Source organism: Mya arenaria, chromosome 1, assembly GCF_026914265.1.
Source record: "Mya arenaria isolate MELC-2E11 chromosome 1, ASM2691426v1".
Taxonomy (NCBI): domain Eukaryota; kingdom Metazoa; phylum Mollusca; class Bivalvia; order Myida; family Myidae; genus Mya; species Mya arenaria.
In genome coordinates this window covers 29,498,773-29,515,473 of record NC_069122.1, presented here as the reverse complement: position 1 = coordinate 29,515,473, position 16,701 = coordinate 29,498,773, and positions in this window count along the sequence as shown.

The following is a 16,701-nucleotide window of genomic DNA, read 5'->3' as shown; positions in this document are numbered from 1 at the left end:
TTGACCTAAACCTTTTAGGGGCAATTGGACCGAGATATGCAGCTCGTTAAATCAGTGACTGTCAGAGTGACTGTTGCTGCAGGTGATGTCGCTGTTGATGTGACAGTTGTTGCATTTGACATAGTGTCAATCATAGACTGCCCAATATCAACTTGTCATCAAAATCTAAAAGACCCAATTATAGTGTGTCGTCCAGTGTAAACAATTTTAAAGTTTGCCATCCTGCAGCAGACCACACTTATAAAAAAGTTCTTTTAGATAATTTCATGAATATACATTGCATTATTCACCCATTCTCGATATTTTAATGTTTCTCTTCTAAAACTGTTTGAATGAAGTAATGCTATGTCTTTGTTACACACTATTTTGTTATAAGAGCGAGGGCTCTTCCGGAGGAATAACCGTGCCAACGAGGGCGTCAACCGGAGGGCAAATGACTACTATGACGACAAGTCAGGAACCTCAGCAGCAACGACAGGAGTCAAGCCAGAATATAAATGATAAGTACTCATTTCACTGTTTATTAGATAAAGACTTCTTTGAGTACGCGGAGCACAGTTTTACACCAGATTGTTCTAGAGACACTAAAGATGTTAAGGGTACACTAAGATCTCACATAGACTTTTTGGCGCAAATAGACGCAAATGGTGATATTGTCGATGTCCTTAATAACGGTTACAAACTACCATTTGTTGATGTTCCAGAACCTTCATTTTCGAAAAATAATAGGTCCGTTTTGGAAAATATAGATTTTGTTGATACGGCCGTAAATGAGTTGCTACAAAAACATTGTATTGTTGAGACCCCTTTTGTTCCCAATACATTAAATCCATTGAGCGTCGCTATTAATAAGCAATGCAAAAAACGATTGATTTTGGATCTAAGAAAGATAAACAAGTGTTTGTGGAAAGAACGTTTTACCTTTGGAGATTGGATAAACCGGGTTGGAATATTTTGCGAAATATTCATACTGTATTAAATTTGATCTTAGTCAAGGTTATCACCACATTGAAGTTTTGCTGCGCATCAAACTTTCTCAAGATTCTTTGTAAAGGGGAAATACTATTGTTTTACTGTGTTAGCTTTCTGCTGCAATACAGCCCCCTTCATATTTAGTAAAGTTCTAAGAAAAATGCTATATACTGGAGAATAAATGGAATTAAGATTGTTATGTTCCTAGACGACGGGTGGGGCACAAACACATCCTTAGCAAGTACGTTGACAGATTCTCTTTTTGTTCAATTAAGGCTGGGTTTGTCATTAATATTGAAAAGTCAGTTATGATTCCAGTGCAACACATTGAATGGATAGGCATTCTTTGGAATAGTACACTATTTTGTATTAGCATTCCGGATAGAAGAGTGTTATATTGCTTAGGCAACATTGATCATGTCTTGTAAAATTATGGAACAGTAAGAGCGAGGTGTTTAGCAAATTGTGTGGGTAAATACATTTCTATGAAACCTATTTTGGGAAACATTGTAAGGTTAATGACTAGATTTTCGTACATTTTGATAGAGTCGCAGTTCTTGGGACGTTTGCTTTAAGACTACCGAAGGACATCCGTCTATTTAAGAATTGGAATTTTGGCTCGTGAATTTATAAAAATCTAATGTTAGATTGGTATCACCCTATTCCCCAGTCGAAGTTTGAGTCTATTCCGACGCATCCAATATGGGAGCCGGGGCCTTTGTAGCTAATTGCAAAAACAGCGTTTTTTCGTTCTATGTGATCCGAAGAGGAAGCAGTTAAAAGTTCTACTTATAGAGAATTAAGGGCGGTGAAACTTGCTTTACAAGTTTATGGAGATTTGTTAAATGGTAAAACTGTAAAATGGTTTACATATTGTTCAGAGTGGTAGTACAAAGTAGAGTAACAGCAAAAATCGTTGATTATATTTGACCTTTGCCTGAGGTTTAGGATTGATTTGCGTATTCAGTGGATTCCTAGGGAATTAAATGAAGTTGCAGACGACATAAGTTTTCAAATACTGACGAGTGGGAAGTAACAGATGTTTTTTTTTATTACGTAGCATTGAGGTCAGCATTATGTAGATCGCTTTGCAACGTATAAAAATAGAAAAACTAAGCTATACAATTCATTGTTTATGTACTACGATTCGGAAGCAGCTGACTGTTTTACTCAGAATTGGGGAAATAGTAACAATTGGCGTGTCCCGCCAATATGTCTGGTTTCTAAGACAATTTTGCGCGTTCTGCATTGCAATGCAACTGCAACACTTATTGTTTCTCGGTGGCCCAGCTTGGCGTTTTGGCCAATGTTGTTCAATGCCAATTACGCTGAGAAAGATTACGTTTATGACATTTTTGAATTTAGAAAAGGGCAGAACATATTTACTAATAATGGTAACAAGAAGTGTATTTTCAGTCCAGACGGTTTTCTAATAAAGTTATAGCGGTGAGATTTGTAGCTAATGGTTGAGTTCTGAACTTTTTTATTTTATTTTTTGTGATATGCTTTTCCTTTTATTAGAGAGATGTGTAATTAGAGTTAAGTTTTGTATCATTTCGGGTTGTTAATTAGAGGTGTCTCGGATTTAAACGGTTTTGCTTAGAAAGAGCGGTGTCTCGGATTGTAAGGGTTTTCGCTCTGAATGAGGGGTGTCTCGGATTAAGATGGTTTTGCTCAGTATGAGCGGTGTCTCGGATTGAGACGGTTTTGCTCAAAATGAGCGGTGTCTCGGATTGAGACGGTTTTGCTAAGAATGAGCGGTGTCTCGGATTGAGACGGTTTTGCTCTGAATGAGCGGTGTCTCGGATTGAGACGGTTTTGCGCTTAATGAGAGGTGTCTCTGTTTCAGACTGTTTTGCTCGAATTGAGCGGCGTTTCTGTTCGAGACGGTCTTGCCTGGAATGATTGTTGGTGTCTCGGATTGAGACGGTTTTGAACGGTGGCAAAAATCGAGATGGTTTTATTTTGGAAGAGTGGTAACTTAAATGTTTTAATTATACTTGTGTTTGTTATTTAATATTTAAAATGCATTGTGATGTAGGAATATATTGGATATATATTACGAAAATTATTTAAAAATTGTCTGTTTTGGCGGAATTAAATTATATATTTCGTGAAATGATTTATTTCAAAAAGTATGTTTTTATGTTTCCTTATTTTATTCATTTTATCAGACGTTTTCATAATTGGCATTTGGAAGAACATTGAGTCGTTCACAGTTCGTCCGGATTTAAAATCTTCACACGAAAATATTAGGAAGTTGGGTAAAAAATCTAAATCTGCAAATACTATCAAAATTTATGAAACTTATTTTAAGCTGTTTTGTAAATGGTGTAAAAAATATGACGTTAAAGCTGTTCAAAGCACAGTTTACACCGTTGCTTTGTATTCTTCATATATGGAAAACAATATTTGTTCGGAATCAAAATTAAATGCTGTTGTGTGTAGCATTTCTTACGCTCATAAAATGAGCTGATTTGCAGACCCATGTTTTTCTTCTTTAGTAAAGAATGTAAAAGAAGGGATTTTGGGATCGGTTGGTAAAAAACACATTTCAAAAGAACCAATCAGAAAAAAACGGCATTGTTAATATTGTTAAAGTTTTCGGAAACGACTTATGTTTGTTAATCAAACGTTTTCTAACCACATCTGTTTTTAATTTTTCAGGGTTTCGTAGATTTAGCGAGGTAGTTTCTTTAAGATGTTCTGATGTAGTGTTTAAAGAGGACTGTATAGAAGTTTTGTTAAGACAATCGAAAACCGATCAATATAAAAAGGGAGATGTTGTTGTAATTGCAAAAACAAATAATGATGTTTGTCCAGTAAAATGTTTACGAATGTATATGAATTTGTCTGAACATTCTGAAAATTCAGACGATGTTTGTTTAGAAATGTATATCATTCTAAGAAAGCGGGAGCACATTAAGAAAAAGAAAAGGAAAGCACATGTCATACACCAGAGCAAGAGAAATTTTTGTTAAAAATCTTAAAAGTTAAGAATTAAATAGTTCTAAATATGGTCCCCATTCGTTCAGGTCGGTAGGTGCGACCACAGCATCAGAAATGGGTGTACCAGATAGAATAATTAAAAAACATGGTCGGTGTAGATCTGCTGTTTCAAAAGACATTTATATTCGTGAAAGTGATCGATGCATGAAGTCAGTATCTTTGAATGTGTGTAATTAAAATAAATCCACAGGGAATTTCCCGTTCTTTTTCACTCGATAAATATACTTGCCCGGTATAGACTACAGTCGTTGTTTTATGTTATATAAGGATAACACATACATAATTTATGTTTGGCTGAATATAATGAAAGAAAACATTTTTTTTATCGTCATGCAGCTAACTACTGTTTTTTTTGTTTTTGTTTTATAAACTCACCATTTATCAGGATGAATTGTTCTTTGTCATTGATTGTTCTACAAAATGTGTATGAAAGCTAAGTAAAAACTAAATCACCTCCGACGTTCGGTCACACGTTTCCATCGTTGCTCCATTACAAAGTTTACAAATTAAAAAAAAAATGAACTTACTCTTACAATATATTGGTGAACAAAGAACTAAAATAAATAAGTAGCAATTTAAATGCTTCCTTATATACATTTGATAAAATTCGCAGGTATGAACATTTGCCCTTTTGACCCTGTTCAAATATATTATTTTGCTCTCATTACAAAAATCAACTTACCATGCAAACTCCCATTTACGCTGACTGAAAATTGTTTATGTGACAATATTTGGAACATAGTGTTCTTCACCTTTTCATTTCTTTGCGGTCCGCTTCTTAGGCTAGTGGGAGGGAAAATGAACTTATTACAACGGACCTTTCATGATACTTATGAAATATTTAAACTACTGAAAAATAAACATGTATTTTAATGACACTGGCGAAGGCACAGTATCCTTTTTGTTTAAGTTAGCCAGAAAAACCTCTGCGGACAAAGGAAAAAATCAGGTAAAAAACACAGGACGGGACTAATTTGGTCTAACTGGTCTAGCCCTTGAGTCTTTTGAATTGATTTAGCAAACTATACAGCGTTCTGTCACTTTAAATGATATCAACTGTTGAGGGAGCACCGAAATCGAATTCAAACGCTCGTTCGTCTACGTTCAAGGTAAATTGCTTAAAAAATTAAGTTTCATGCTAGCACCATCAACGGCATTTTAGTTTTAGCAAAATTTATAAGCTTTTAATTGACAGCGACTTAAAAGTCAACACGTCTTTTTTATCCCCAAAAAAACGGAGAAATAAAATAGAGCAACGACTGCGGATCATCGTATTTCAAGTGCATGACAAGAACTTAAGGCATGTAATGCTTCATCATCGATATTTGTTGAGAAAAACACCTTCAAGTGCCCACTGATTTAAACAAAAAATCCAGTTGCGCGACATAATATTGCCTCCGGCACACTTCTCAGACACAAATGTCTAAAACTAGACGCATGAGGAATCAGATAGAGTGACACCGACGCCTGATCCATTTATTAAAGGAGGATGTGTCATGGGAACTATAATTGTCAATTGACACAATTTGCAACAGACTTGTTATCAAGCTATTTACAGACGTTTCAGAAACCTATAATAAGTCCAACGCTTCTCCTTTCAAACGGAAGAGTGAATTTTTTCTTCTGCTAATGTTTGCATTTGCTGTGGATTTTAATAAATTACTTTACTTTGAACGTGGATAACGTTTGGTTCAACTGATTTTGCAATGCATTTCAAATGTCGTGAAATAGTTTATTTTACTTTATTCGGGATTGTATGGATAAAAGTGAGGTTGTGCATACAAATATGTTAAAAACCCAGTAAATTAACATTTTACTGACCTCTCCAGACCGGTACCAAACAATCCTTGACAAACACCCCTAGTTTTTTTATATAGGATATATGTACTGTGTTGTTTGTTGAGTGTTTTGCTGTTGTTTTATGTGTCTCGTTTTTGATTGTTTTTTGTGTGTGTTCTATATCTTTTGCGTTGACCCTGTGTCATTAAACGAGGTTTGTGTTTAAACTTTCGACTACTTCACTTGTTTCTGTAGGTTTTCATATAAATACTATTAGGCCACAACAAATCAAACATAAATCTGTTCGACAGATACTAGCTTAGAAAAATTGGGGCGAGCGGAAAAAAATGAAAAATTAAAAGTTTCCCAAATCTTGAGCGGGTGAAGGCGAAACACAATTTTCTTTAGAGCTATTTTACGATCATAATCATGAACACTTTATTCCTCCATATAAGGGTAAGTTTAAGAAATACCAAACGAGGTAGTCATTTTTTTCCGAAAGTAGTTAGAGACATATCAAAGCCAGTTTTTGCTTAATTTGATGTAACATGTTTTTTTGGGGAATATTTGTTTCGTCACTTTCCACAGTATATATGAGTCAAATCCGGTGAACAAATAATAAAATTGGTGTGGCTAAAATAGATGTTATATTTAGTAAATCAATTTAGTTATCAGTACAGACCTTTACTGTTCCATAAGTTTTCACATATATTTTATATAGACAGTAAGTTCTTTAAGCGACACATTTATGAAATTACCATATAATCATAGCACAATTATGTTTCATTACCTCCCTGTAATATGCCATATGATAATGGTAGCGTCCTTATGATGTTTTTCCAAAAAAAATAAATAAATAAAAATAATGGTAAATTAATACAAAATAAACATAGAAACATTTTCGATATTAATAACTAAAATGCACAAACACATCTTTGTATCAAAATGATGGATGGTGTAAAAGTGTAAAAAGCCAAGTCTACACCGTAGTTAATTATTGACTGGTCCTTCTGGGTCATTAAATCTGTCTATCTGGTCTTGAATAAATAGATAGCGGCTTTAATAAGACGATGCTGTGTGGCTGTTGACAGAACTTGCACAAATGGTTACTGTCAATTAACAGTTTCAATCAAAACTAGATTCCTGTTTCGTGGTGTTAAGAGATTTGATGTCTAGTAGTGCAACCTTCAAATGACTTAAGGTTGGTTAGTGGTTACCAGGCCGGACAAGTTGGTTTTCTCCGGGTACTCCGGTTTGCCCCAAACGATAAGACCATACTCTCGCGCAATATCGTGCCAACGAGAGTGACTTTGTATATGTTATCATAACTCTTCACAATCGTTGTAAAATGTATAGTGTTTAAACTAAATGACTAAACGCCTTCGGATGCTGTTCGTGGTGCCTTAGACGTCAATTCCGCTCGTGTTAAATGCTTTATACCTGTACATTGCTATCTTGCGGTTAATAAACGTACCACAATTAAATTCAATATTCATTGCAATACGCTGTTTCAACGAAGAACTTAATGCGTAGTTTCATTGTGTTCATTTATGTGTGTTTCAGTTCTGTATAATTGACTCACCATTTCTATTAAGCGTTCGGTTCCTATGGTTTCACAATGTCTATTTAATGTCGTGAGACTATTTCAGCCTAAAAAGTTGAGCTTCTTTGCTTGTTCTTGTAATTTCCAATATTGTACCATATATACGACGATTCTTCTTTGTGTGTATGTATGTATATGTAATGAACATATATTAATATCTCTGGTATTGTTGCAAAAAGAAACAAAAAAAACATCTTAGACTTGTAACGTAATTATTTCATTTTTGTACAAAACGTACAATCTAAAACAACGCGGACAGTTCCATGAACAGGTAAATCGAAGCAATGACCACGAATATTGAATTACACCCCTAATACGCTGAGGATGGTCACCCGACCCCCAATGTTTTATTCCGGATTATATTGCTCAGGCAGCCAGATTTGCACTCTAAAGCAACGCAGACAGTGCCGTGAAAAGATTACGCACAGCAATGACCCCGACTACTGAATTACACCCCTAATACGCCGAGGATGGTCACCCGACCCCATTTTTTTTTATTACGGATCACTTTGCTCATGCATCAAGACTTGCAAGACTAAAGCAACTAACATGTTTGTCTTACATGGTATTATCAATGATATGTTAAACCAAGGTAAACGTTTATATTGTGCTTTTATAACTTGCACAAAAGCTTTTTATTTTATTGTTAGAGAGAATGTTTGCGACGTGTTTGACTGTATGGTAGGTGTACGACAGGGTGAATTTGTCGCCCTTCCTTTTTTCCATGTTTTTAAATGATTAAGAAGATGTTTTATAAACAAAGGCTTTGATGGCATAGAAGTTGATATGTTTAAAATATTTCTTATTTTATATGCTAATGATTTAGTAATATTGGCAAATTCTGAAAATGAACTACAATTAAGCTTAGATGATTTGTTTGAATATTGTAATAGGTCGTAGTAAATACTAACAAAACTAAACATTGTTATTTAATAAATGTTGACGATTTTGGAGGGATATGAAGTTTTATTACAACAATGTTGAAATATAAATTACAAACAAGTTTCCGTACACTGGCATCGTTTTCTGATGCTCAAACAACATTAGCTAGTCAAACACTTAAAGCTATATTTCAAATGAATAAATATCTTGATAAATTTACTAGCGTATCAGTTAAACATAGACTTGATTTACTTGACAAACTTGTTGCGCCTATTTTAAATTATGCTGGGGAAGTCTGTGGATTTCCGTTCATTGTACTCTTGAAATTTTGATTATTGTAAGTGTTGGTATATTATATGTTGTTTGTAGTGCACGGAAGTGCATATATATGTATGAATATTTACACATGTTTTGTACTATTCGCCATTTTTTGTATGATATTCGGCCATATGGGTCTATGATCTTCTAGTAAATAAACATATTCTATTCTGTTCTATTACTAAAAAAAGATTAAGGGGAAGGAAGGAATAAATAACAAAAAATGTCAACGCACTCTCTGGTCTTGAATTATTTTCAATATTTAAACAATAATGCAACCCAAACATTGACACGAAGGTAGCCAGTTTATATATGCCTTTCTGTGACAAGAATTCTATGAGCAAGTCTGTATGGAATGTCCATTCATTAAGCCATGCCAGGAATTTGGTTGTAACGGAACGGGAAGAGAGCCACTAGAACTCCAAGGTAGTATTTTACAGTCATTATTTGCAAAGCTGTGTCGTAAATGATATAAATGTATGGCATAACATAAATGCTGCTTGTCTATATAATCAGTCTGGTTTGGTTTGGTTTTATATTCTGGTGTTAATTAGTTTTCAATTGATTTTTCAAAACAATGACGACACGTCCATTACTATGAGTATATTCCTTCTAATCTTAACAGCAAATACAAAAACATAAATACATTCTACTCAGAAACAATTTGAATGTTAAAATTAAAAATGTATCATAAGACATTAATGGAATTTTCTTATGCTTGCAATTACTGTATAATGATATATATTTTTTGTTAGCAAATATCTAATCACCAAACATGGAGTGTCCAGATTTTTTCAGTATGATTTTCGACAAAAAAGACACACTTATTAATATAGATAAGTATGTAATTAGGCTATAATAATTATAAAACAATTAATCATAATGTTCAAGCTATAAAAAGGTTGCTTAAAATGATTTCTGATAAAAACTTATACAGAACTGCATGGAGATACAAAAACTTACACTTGGAGAAGATTAAACCCTTTTCAGCAGGGAAGACTTGACCTGTTTTTTATTTCAAATAATTTGATAAATCTTTTAAGGAAATGTGAAACTGATATTTGTTATAAATCGGACCATTCCATTATTACCTTAGAATTAGGTTTTAAATGACTATAAAATATACCCAATTAGGTTTCCTTATTACTCAGAAAGTAGAACTACAATAAATAGCAAATGTTTACGTATAAATGCTACTTTGCTTGATATGTATATACTTTGTACTTACTGTTTGAATAAATGAAATGTCCATGGAAAAAAGACATAATTACATGTACACGCACTCTTTGTCAATATCTCCTTCCTTCCTTTGAGTTTGTAATGGTCTGCCCGCACCTTATTATTGTTACATTATTGATTGACCCCGTCACATCCTCGGTGTGTCTAAAAGACATTTTGAAGCCGAAAGAGGAAATTTATCTATCATTTTTCAGACTATAAATGAAAGTTGTCATCCTAGGTAGTCCCGTGCCCTTTTCGCGACGTGCACGCGCCAGCGGATCAAAGAGGATTTCAATATCTGTTAAGAATAGAGCTCTTATATGAACGTGTAATGACGTTTTATCATTTCCGTTATGAGCAATTTATGACATTTCTCAAAAAAGATGTGTTTGGTGAATAATATCCTACAAAACATGAATGAATCCCTGTAAACGGGTAATTTATCCAGTAATAATAATAATAATAATATAAGTAGGTAACAATTTAACAAATGGTATAGGGAATTGATTAATTTTGTTTATGTTAAAATCAACACATATTGAGTATATTGAAATCATCTTGACTCAACATCATAATGGACTATAAAAACAAAAAGCTGACTAGAATTAAAATAATGAATTGGCTTACCTAAAATAGAGCTGATTTTTCAGAAATCGATTCTTAAAAATATATAATAATACTTACTTAATATTTTGTAACGAATAGAAGAAAGCCAGAATGAATATTTTATATTTTATCCGGCGATAAAAAATGTTTGACTTATTTAAACTTCATGTATTTTACAGGCACTTTATACAAAATGATATACAAACTTCCTCTTTTAGCACAACTATTAAATTCAAACTGTCAATGTGTATGTAAAACATCCCACGTCAATTAGTGCTATATAATGACCCCTAGATGCTCAATGGTTGAATGTTATTTAATTGATATTCAACTGACCCATGCAAGCCACGACCTCTTATAAGTCAGCTAGAATAAACTTAAACAATGGTAATATGTCATTATTCTATAGAGTTTACTCGAAATGCTATTGCTATTTATTTCCGAAAACAAAAACATATATATATATTTACTGTTCCTGACAACACGCTATATAACAGTTCAAACTCGGATATAAAGACTCTTCTCATTGTATTTTTATATTTTTCTTTTCAAGCACGCCTTCAACCGCTCTGAGACATTCACCAATATGCCTTTTGTCACTGGAGAGCTACACTCCTAATCCCTGTGTACACCATTGTTAAAATTATTCTTATTATCTTTAGAAAGGCCGGAACGAACTGAACACTGTGTCTACAGGCTGAAACTTTGCAATTTTTGATAATATTGTGGCAGTAAGCGTCACTCTGAATGTCCTTATAGGTCGGCCCTGACCTCCACACCATTGCGTCTGTACTGGCGAGATTAAACGAGTTCTTCAGGCAAGCGTTATCTGTAGATAATACAAAACTTATTACCTGTTTGATCAAGAAAACCTCTTGAGTATCTATGACCAGGAATGTGTTCATATTTCTGCCTCTGTGAACAATTAAATTGTGCCTTGGGATTGTTAATATCAAACGATAGGACCAGGATTTTACTACAGCCGAGGGACGCACGCTAGACTCCTGCTGTATTCTAGTCTCGGAGTCTTTTCTAGCACCTATAGAGGCCACAACTCCCTTAAATTTAGGCAATTGGAGCCCGTTGGTCTGAGACACAGAGAAGGATGCGATGCTGGTCGTGCCCTTGTCCCTAGTCGTGGTTTTCACTATATGTAAAAATATTAAAGGGCCAACTATTTGAGGGGAAATTTAAGGTTATTACCATCTTTCTTACAAATTAGAGAATAATAGGTTTAGTTATTCCCCAGTTCTAAATGTTGATGAGGTTTTTTTTCTGTAAAAGGTGTATGCATCCTATAAGGTTAGGATGCACATATCTGCTTAAAGGCCAATTGAAGCGGCAACCAATATGTTTAGTGTAGTATGACAATGTCAATTTCTTGTATCTGTCAAGCAAAACGTTTAGTCAATTAAATACCTATTAATAAAGATTACACTGACTTTGGTCATTCTGGTGACCTTGACCTTTGATCTACTACTCTGAAATTCGATAAGACTCTACATGTCATGACCAACATTCAACAGCTGGAGGTCCATATACCCAAGCATACTCTTGGTATAAAACGGACACGGTTTTTGTGTTCAAGGTTACTGCAACCATGACTTTGGCCCTACTTACCTTAAAATCAATAGCAACTATCAATGAATAAAAAGAATGAAAGGAGGTTATTTTAGAGATTTTTCAGTTATGCATTAAAACACTTCCAACTAGAGCTATGACAGAATGAGATTAATACCTCGCACGCCTAAGTGTCGGTAATACTACCCGGGTAGTACAACTAAAGAAATCAAGTGGAACATGTTTCACTAAATGTAAAATATTGGTACTGTAATGTGACACAAACTTTCATAAATAAGGTTTATATGGCAAAACATACTATGTTCATAAGATTGCTGTGACCTTGAACCTCGAAGTTAGAGACACGAGTCTTGTGCGAAACATGTTCTCATGCTATGGTTGTAACTTTTGCCAAATAAAGTAAAATCCGACCATGAATGAGAAAGATACGGATCGGACACGAACTATTATCTGTTATTCAATAAAACTTGTGTATCAAACATACCTAGTTCATAAGCATGCTGTGACCTTGACCTTGAAGGTATGGACATGGGTCTTGTGCTCGACACATCCTCATGCTATGGTGGTCAGTTGGGCCAAATAATTTTAAAATCCAAACATTATATGACGAAGATATGGATCAGACATAACCTATTGTCAGTTAGAATTATATAGCAAAACATACTAGTTCAGAAGGTTGTTGAGACCTTGAGTTTTAAGGTAGGGACTGCGGCTTTGTGCATGACACATCCTCATGCTATGGCAGGCCTTTCTGCCGAATAGTTTTATAATCCGACCATAACTGAGAAAGATATGGACTGGACAAAAACGGGACAAACGGACCAACCAACCGACGGTGGACGTGACGATGTGCGTAATTCCTGTGTAACCCCACTCTACTTTTTGTGTCGCCTGACTAGGCGACATATAGGGGTTACTTTTGTCAGCGGCGGTCGGGTCCCGTTTTCACTTGTCCGGGGCATATCTCGTAAACTATTAGTGGTATCAACTTGAAATTTCATATGTAGATAGATCTCATTGAGGGCATGTGCAATGCACAAGAATAGTAACTTTTCCTTTCTTAGTTTGAGAGTAATTGCACTTTTTAACTTTCATGCTTAAAGTTTTGTCCGTGGCAAATCTTGAAGAATATAAGAAGTATCAACTTGAAACTTAATAGCTGCATAGATCTCATGTAGGGCAAGTGCAGTACACAAGAACCGTAACTCTTGCATCTATATGTTTAGAGTTATTGCCCTTTGTTACTTTTCAAGCTTAAATTTTGTCAGGGGCATATATCGTAAACTATAAGAGGTATCAACCTGAAACTTAATAGGTAGATATATCTCATTAAGGGCAAGTGTAGTGCATAAAAACCGTAACTCTTGCTTCCATATTTTTAGAGTGATTGCCCTTTACTAATGTTCGTTGTTATTTTTTGTTAGGCTTAACATTGTTACCTTTAGTTCAAATGCCACCTACACTTAAAAGTTAAATGGCAACATCATTGTCTATAAATGAATAATATGCCAATCTAACAGCTATAATGTCGACAGTAAATAATAAGTCAGGCGACACATCCGACACGCGGAGTTTTAGTTAAAGCAAGAGTATAATTCTATTTAAGCCATTCTTACATTTCCAGGTGGATGATTATGTTGACCTTTTTTTACAATACGGAATACTCCATATACAGGTACTGATTTTTCTCTTTGCCTGTGCGTAGTTCGATCGGTTCGGATTATCTTGTATTTTAATAAAAAAAGCAGTTGTATGACATCAGCGTCCATTGAAAAAAAATGCCGGTCCAGACCTGATCTCAAATAATTAGTATTAAATGTTTGTTTGTTTTTTAACGAAAGAGCTCAATTTAATTAGTATTAATACATGCACACGTTTGATATCCGCTACAATATAAAAGAATGCCTTGGTTGCTAAACGTGCGATGAATATCGCACTAAACGTGTAAAACTCATTTGATTTATAATTATTTATCTTAATATTTCATTAGAAGGAAGCTATTTTGATGCATCGTTAGCCTGTTTGTGTTGTTTATAGGGTTTGCCAGTGCCATTAAAGCGGGTTTATGTTTAAACTTGCTACTGAGCTTGTTTCTGTAGTTTTTCGCATAAATATTGTGTCTCCCGTTCAATGTCTTTTGTCTTTTTATCTTGTGCCTCTTGTTGCTTAAATGTTTTAACATTTGCTGAGGTTTCATCAAAACAAATTTAACGTCTTCAAAAGACGTGCGTTCGAAGGTCACACTATGGATATTCATGCCATGGTCATGCGGAATAATTGAATACGTCAATTAATGATCTTTAATATAGAATATCTGTCAAATCGGTTGGAGGGGACGTTGACAATGTTGCTTTTAATAAAAGTATAGTTAATGCCAATGAACAATCAAATTGAGACTATCACAAAGAAGTCAGTACACATGCGCATATCTCTTCCCGCAGTATTACGCAAAAGAAGTAATTCGTCTCTCTCTCAAATTTAAGTGTGTGTATGTGTGTGTGTGTGTGCGTCCGTGCGTGCGTGCCTGCGTGTGTGTGTGTGTTTTAATCTGACGTTAAATTTAATCACAAATATTTTACTGGTATGGGCTATGATAAATACTATAATAGTCGATTGATACGTACGAGTGCATCCATTCTCATTGCATGCGTTAAGGTACTTAGAACGAGAACGAAGCCCGCGTTGTAAATCCTCTAACTGAGACAAAGGTTTCTCATTATACTTTTTAATCAAATGGTATTTAATAGTTCGATATCCTTCCTAAGATTAACGCGAACGATCACAAATATGATAAGTGGAGGACTTGCTTTGGAATCTTAAATGTATGCATTGTATAGGACAGGCAATAGTTTCAGTTGTTGGGTAGTTATTTCTTCACTCGCGAGCTATTTGTATATATCTTAGGAATTGCCACATGGGTGGTTGTCTAGTCGAGTTTTTGAAACAAGGCCTAATACGGTGTTTTAAAGTTTTACCACAGCTGTGTAGAGCCCTCTTTCATTATTTATTATTACACAAATGAGTCCGTCAATCGAATTTACTGAGAGAGGTTTGTACCGAATATTCATGTTTTAAATTGTGCTTTCGTCGGCCCCAGCCCTACGTTATACAAATGGATTGAGTCCTCATGAACGCGCCCCGCCACGATAAAAGTTTCACAAGTATATTGTATCATAACTTACTGAACGTTAGGTCTATATTGAATTACAATGAAATGGCAATACGTATAGAAATGTACTTAACATAACAAACATGAACACAGAGCCATGCTGAAAACAGAATATCTTAGTAGTAAACCTTATTTAGACGCTTTTTAAGAGTTTTCTGGGGCACACGTAAAGCTTTGGGCATACTATATACGATAAATAATCGGACAAAAATTTCATTGAAATGAAATTTACGCCCAAAACGCGATTACGCATGGAGATTTAGGATCTTCAGCCTTATTGTCTTTCTTGAAACGAGGCCCAGGTGAGTTCCGATTGCAACTGTTTCTCAAGGACAAGATGACAGTTCAATGTTTATGAGATCTCAACATGAGAACGACAAAAACAACGAAGCACAGGAACTCTTGTTTGATGCGATGAGACTGTCACAAGCTAGTTTGAGAGTTTTAATAGCAAAATCCGTAATGTATTCCGTAAACTTTGCAAAAACCTTTTAGCTTCGAGTAATAGTTATTTATCTACCTGGAAATATTTTACAACATTCGATTCAACGATACTAGCGTAAATAGACTGTATCAACTAATCGCTTTGGAAAAACATGTGAATATTATCACGTGTGCGCCATAACGATAATATGGATACGAAACGGCTATATATACACACTGAACCTAAATATGCATTATAAAACATGTCAACAAGTTGATTATTCATAAGCCTGTTCCTTAATCGTTCGTTTGGCTAAAATTAACAGTTTCAACCCTAGAAAATAATTTATTTTCAAAATCACTTTCCTTTCCGTATTCCTCCGACTATTTTTCCTTGTTTTTTATTTTATAACTGACACTGGTAACACGTATCTTATAGTTACACAAAACATTTCGTATTTCTCCGACATCCTTGCCCTGTGTGTATTTTAACTGATACTGTTAAAAATTATCTTGTGGTAATATTTATTTTTATTTAAATTGCTCGCGAATTCCCATTCTAAATTTATCTAAATAGCATTAAACAAAAAGTTTGAATTTAGCTTTTGGGCTTCCCATTGTAAACCAAAACACATACAATCAGTTTTCAAAGCCACTCACAAACACCAAAACTTTACATCAGTATTTGATAATAAGGATTGTATGGCATATTACTAAGGCACTTTTGACTAAATTACTCCCTTTACTTGGTTGCTTTATGAATATGGCCCCTGATGTATATGATAGCATGAACAGAGAAAAGCTAAGAAGATAAACATTCTTGTTAAGGCACGAGGTTCACGGCTCAAGATTCTTTAAACCGTTTAAGCTTAAATCTCTTAGTATAGTTCGATAACAGTATTGAATATCATGGGGTCATGGCTGTACTACATGTACAAAAAGGTCATATAATTTAAAAATCATGAAGGAAGTCTACGAACTTCTTGAACAACCCCCATATATATGTATATGTATAGTAACTAATATATAAGCAATTAAGCAACACTTTTTGTGTGAATTTATTCATCAACAAATGAATCATTAGCAAATGAAAGACATTTAAAGAATAAAAAAAGATTGATAAACTAAAAAAAACGAC